This window comes from Saccopteryx bilineata, chromosome 1, assembly GCF_036850765.1.
Source record: "Saccopteryx bilineata isolate mSacBil1 chromosome 1, mSacBil1_pri_phased_curated, whole genome shotgun sequence".
NCBI lineage: Eukaryota > Metazoa > Chordata > Mammalia > Chiroptera > Emballonuridae > Saccopteryx > Saccopteryx bilineata.
The window spans coordinates 32,661,182-32,667,181 of record NC_089490.1 but is presented as its reverse complement, the minus strand read 5'-3'; positions in this window follow the sequence as shown (position 1 = coordinate 32,667,181).

The window sequence follows — 6,000 nt, the reverse complement described above, 5'->3', positions numbered from 1 at the left end:
CAGTACCTTTCTCAATGAAAGTGCTCAGAATAATACAGATGGCAAATGCTGTTATCATGATTCTTTTTTTATGATTCTTTTACACTTAGGAAAATGTTCATATATGGTGTCATTTAAAATCATAACAGCCCTCTAAAATAAATATCAATATCTCATTTTTAAGGTGAAGAAACTGAGGCAAAGGTGTTAAGTGATCTTTCTCATGTGTAACAAAGTAGGCAGTACCAGAACCATTACTTGAGTCAATTCTTTTCTATTTTATTTTTGTGACAGAGATGGAGAGAGTCAGAGAGAACAACAGATAGGAACAGACAGACAGGAAGGGAGAGATATGAGAAGCATCAATTCTTCATTGCGGCACCTTAGTTGTTCATTGATTGCTTTCTCACATGTGCCTTGACTGGGGCAACAGTAGAGCAAGTAACCCCTTGCTCAAGCCAGTCATCTTGGGCTCAAGCCAGCAACCTTGAGCTTCAAGCCAGTGACCTTTGGGCTCAAGCCAGCAACCTTTGGGCTCAAGCCAGTGACCATGGAGTCATGTCTATGATCCCACGCTCAAGCCAGCAACCTTGTGCTCAAGCTGGTGAGCCCACACTCAAGCTGGATAAGCTTGTGCTCAAGCCAATGACTTCAGGGTTTGGAACCTGGGGCCTCTTCATCCCAGTCCAACGCTCTATTCACTGTGCCACTGCCTGGTCAGGCATGAGTCAATTCTTCTAATACAAAACCCTTGTTGTAAATTGTGTAAATGTCTCTACTTCGGAATACCACATCTTTGCAGGTATGCTTATGTATTTTGGACAATCCATATTTCTAGTCCCTGATCATAAGTTGCTAACTTGAGTCAAAGCTGAGCAAGCCATCACTTCCTCTCTTTTCACTCACCAAGTTTAGAAGCAGACTACCTCCTAACACTGATGGAAAACCTTGGGGTAGATATGCATTTTACATTTTCTTTCTTGTGCGGTAGAGGAGCAGTTACAATGTTACTCAAACCTTTTTTTTTTTTTTTTGGCCACTGCGCTAGGATAAAAATAGGAACAGATCTGAGATGGACTGATAAAACAAGGACAGGGCCGCACCAAGGAGAGAGATGCTTTATGTCCTTCAAGATGTTAGGAGATTGTGCATAAAGATAAGAGCATCAAGTCCCTGGCTTTGTCTAACTTTGTCTATCTGTAGACATAACAACTTTCTTTTGAAGAATGATCGTTTCATAGTAACTGTTTTTCTCTCCATCAAGTGATTCAATAGGAATACAAACATTGAGTCTTAGTTTATCAGTGTGCTCCAAACAATGGAAAAGCTTACAATAATCTAATTCTACTGGGCCACATGCTCATGACAGTAAGTCATGAAACACATTGACTATTATAGAGCATTTTCTCATTTTAACCATGCGTTCAGCAACCCATGGTTAGGAACTTTATTCCTACTTCACAGATAAAGAACCTTAGATTGAGAAAGGTGACTGCTTCCTGTTACTCTCTATTTATATTGTTCCAAAGTGACTTTTCCAAGGTCATTCAGACAGTAAGTGGCAAAAGCACGATATAAATCTGGCTTCCTGGCTGACATTCTCTGAACACGTTAGGTGATAAGATATAGTGAGTACATATTAGATACTTAAGCATCCAGATGGCATTCAGATACTTGCAAAGAAAATAGTATATATGTTCTAGGGCAATGAACGTTAAGTTCATGCCCTATAAAGAATAATTTTATCCTTCTCATTCTGATTCCAGAGTTTGTGGATGATTCAATATTTCTGTTTGGTAGAGGTATTGTGCCAGCATACTCTTGGCCATATTATTGTAGAACCAAGTAACCATTAGCACCTGTCGATTTAGAACAAAAAAGTTCAGAATAATTGAACTGCTCCAGAGTTCCATGGAAATAACTTTTGCCACCTAGAGAGTCCTTGAAAGCTTGGCCAGTTGTCTTGCTGGTATTTAAGCCACTCTAAGAGACATTAACAAATTGTTATTGTCTAATGGTAATGAAAGAATCTTTTTCATGAATTTAAGAAGTATGTTTGAAAAGATATGTAAAATGACTCGTATATCTGTGCATGAGAAATACCTGAATTATGTTAGAAATTGTAGACATTTTGGCTTAACTTTATTCCTTAAAAACATGGAAGATAACATACAATTAATAAGCATTATTTCTAGGGACTTTTCTAGGACAAGTCTTAAAGGATATTTTAGAGGACAGTATTGAATAATATGCATATTGGAATGATATTGAGGGATGTGCATATTGTCTAATGTATTGCATATTGGAATAATATTGTGTTTTTTTTATAGGGGAAATGTCTGATGTCAGAATATAAAAATATGTAGAGTATGTCATTATGCTAAGTGTGGACTGCCATCAGGATTTAATTTCAGTAGCTATTTAGATTGTTTTCTTGTATTTGCACTGTAAGACTGTGTTATTGTTATTATTAATGGTTGTGAATGTTTCAAAAGGATTTATATCTGCCTCTGAAAACACTGATCTAGAGTTGGATTGATAGGTTCCAAAATTTGCATCCTTTTTTACAGAAGCAGCTTGAGAGTAAAATGCATTTTTCAGATGGGGAGAATATTATTATACTGCAATTTGATGTTATCGCTGCCTTGCTAATGAACATGCAGTTATAGAAAATACAACATTTCTAGAAGGAAGAAGAAAGAACTAGAGATTAGGAGGGAGAAGGGTAGGATTACCCTGCAGGAAGAGAGGGGTGGTGAAAGGTGAGAGATAAAGAAAACAGTTACACACTTGAAAGAGAGTTGTAGATAAGAAAACCAGAAGGGATAAGGCTTTTAAAAAGGGAGACAGCTAGATAAAGAGTTTATTGTAAAATGGAGGAACAGGCGATATCATGAGAATGCAAGGCTTAAGAAGAGAAAATCAATAGCTTTTTAATATAGAAAGTAACTGGGAAAGGAAGATGTAAAGGAGATCCAGTATAAGAGGGAACTTCTGAAACACATGCACATCTGAGGAATGTGTGTGTGCACAGCCCCCCCCCACTCACACATGCACACACTCACACTCACACATGCACGCACTCCAACTGATACCCAAACACCCACAATCACACTCACACACCCACATACACTCACACACACATACTCACGTGTCTAAAAACCAGGAAGGTAGGAAAATTTCAGAACTGAACACATCTACTATACATGAAGGGAACCTGTGTGTGAGTTTAGATGACTATTTGTAATTGAATTTTAACTAGTTATTTAATGGAGCAGGCCTTGTGATTCACATGACATTATAATCCAAGAAAGAACTCCAAATGAGAGCAAAGAGGACTGTGTGATTAACAGATGCCATTTTGAGTAATACATTCTTATTTATTCTGTGATACAAGAGCATTTTGGTTATTAAAAAACTGCATTTTAATGTTAATATTTAAAAAAATTGTAGTAAAAACAACTGGCTTCTACATTTGGGAAGAGCAGGGACTATCTGCTCTATTATTGCAACAACAGATGCTGAATAAGCTGTATTCAGTATATAAATGAGTGCAAAATATTTTCTGGATACAAGCATTGTTTATGTTTAAATAACAATTTATTGCATACCACGGAGTCTTAGCAGCAATCGTGGAACAATCCCAGGTCTTGTTGTGATTTGGAAACTCTCTTATGATACTGAAACGTATTATCTGTGTAGTGGTTTACATGTTGTCAAGAATACTTGTTAGGGGCTCTCAACTTTGGCTACATACTAATCAGTAGTTGAAAATACTGATGCCTGAGCTCCTTCTCAAGAGTTATGATTTTATTGGTCTTCAGTGTGGCCTAATCATTAATATGTCTTTAGAGTTTTCTCTGTACCCCATTGTGATTATAATGTACAGCCTGGTTTGAGAACATTTGCGTAAGTGCAACATTACATGCTTACAACTTATTATTAATAATTATTGTCCATCATTTTCACTGTTGGTTATATTTCCCAAGTGTATTATGTCCTAGGAAACAGAGATCATTCATCTCATGTTGCAGAGTATTAATGGGTCTTAGGTGATATGTACACACATTTTTCTTCTTCTGCTGCTGGATAATTTTTGAGATATACTGTAGTTGGGGCTAATTTGTTAGGCTCTAAATTCTAAAGCTTTTGATGATGATTCTATGAAATAGTGTATGTTTCCTGGGGGAAAAGATGCTATGGAAAAGTAGGGCCATTTAATTAAAACATTACAGATATTACTACACATGCTGCAGAGGCAATTTTGCATTAGATAATTCTTAAATTTAATTCAAATTGACTCATTATGAGCTTATCATGATTAGTATCATGTATTTATTTTCCTTTCCACTGCGGATTAACTTGATGTTCATGGGAATTTGGGATAAATTGGCAGTTGTGTCTCTCATTGAACTATAACATTCCTACAGATTTTGAACTGGTTAACATGCTGGTAAAAAAAAAAAAAAAAAAACTTGTCGAGTCTTCTATCTGTTAAAGTGTAGGTTTAAAGACTGTCATTTTGGTACTCTCCAACTTGTCTGGTCAAGTACCTTTCCCATACGGCAGGGATTCTCGGACCTCACCTCATTCCACGGTTTCCTGGGCATCCCAGTTCTGCATACAATAGTCCCCCTTTGCCTGTGGTTTCACTTCTGCATTTTCAGTTACATGTAATCAACCACGGTTGAAAAATGGAAAATTCCAGAAATAAACAATCTATAAGTTTCAAAATGTGCTCTGATCTGATTAGCATGCTGAAATCCTATGTCTTCTGGTTCCATCCTGCCTGTGATATGACTCATCCCTTTGTCCAGCATATCCACTTTGTATCTGATACTTGTCTTGAGTCACTCGGTAGCCATCTCTGTTATCCGATCAGCTGATGTGACATCGCTGTGCTTGTGTTCAAGCAACCCTTATTTTTCTTAATAATGGCCCCAAAGCACAAGAGTAGTGATGCTGGAAATTCAAATATGCCAAAGAGAAGTTGGATGTGTTTTCTTTAAGGGAAAAGGTGAGTATAGTACAAAGTATTTTGAGAGGAACCACATTCACAGAACCTTTATTATAGTATATTTTTAAGACTGTTATATTTTAATAATAGTTATCATATTACTATGCTTAATTTTTAAATTAAGCTTACCATATGTATGTATGTATAGGTAAAAACCATAGTTTATAGTATATATCAGGTTTGATACTACCCATAGTTTGAGGCATCCACTGGGGTTCTTGGAACATAGCTCTACAGAGAAGGGAGGGGGGCTGAATACCTGCTTGAGCCTTCACAGGTGTGGTATTAATTGCTAATATTTGTTAAACAAAAAGTGATCACTTTCAGGGCCTCTTGCATTATAATATGGACCATAAAGACAGCACCAAAAATGTAAAACAAGCCATTACAACTCGAAGAAATGAAGTATTAATTGATAGTAACAGAAGTTGCTCTTTTAGGTCAAGAACCACTTTCATGCAATAGGCAATCACCTAATCAGCTTTCTCTGTAATGACAGACCAAGGTATTTTGCTAGTGCTAATGATTTATTACATGATTCTTTTCCTTCTAGATCATTACAGTTATCTAGTATTACCCAAAGTTAGCCGTTTGATTCATAACTTGGGATTAGGTATGCAATAGGCAAGTTCCCTTATGAAAAGGAGGTAGGGTTAGCCAACCTAGTAAGAAAGACAGCAATTGATCACCCAGTGTGCCTAATGAATCTTTATAGCTGTGCTTTCAGAGAGTATTACCCTTAAAAAAACTCTCTGAAACATTGCTCATTTTTACTAAGAGAATTGGTTGTTCAGCAAATATTAATTGAGCTGCTAATATATACTGGTTGACAATGGTGAACAAATAAACTCAACCCTTATTTTTTATGCAGTTTAAATTCTAGCTAATATCTCCAGAAAAAAAGTAAAAATACCTTAATTATAACCATTTTAAAATAATTTTATGCCCTTAATTCAAATCAAATGATTATAAACTCTGTAAGGACAAGAATCATTTGATTTTTT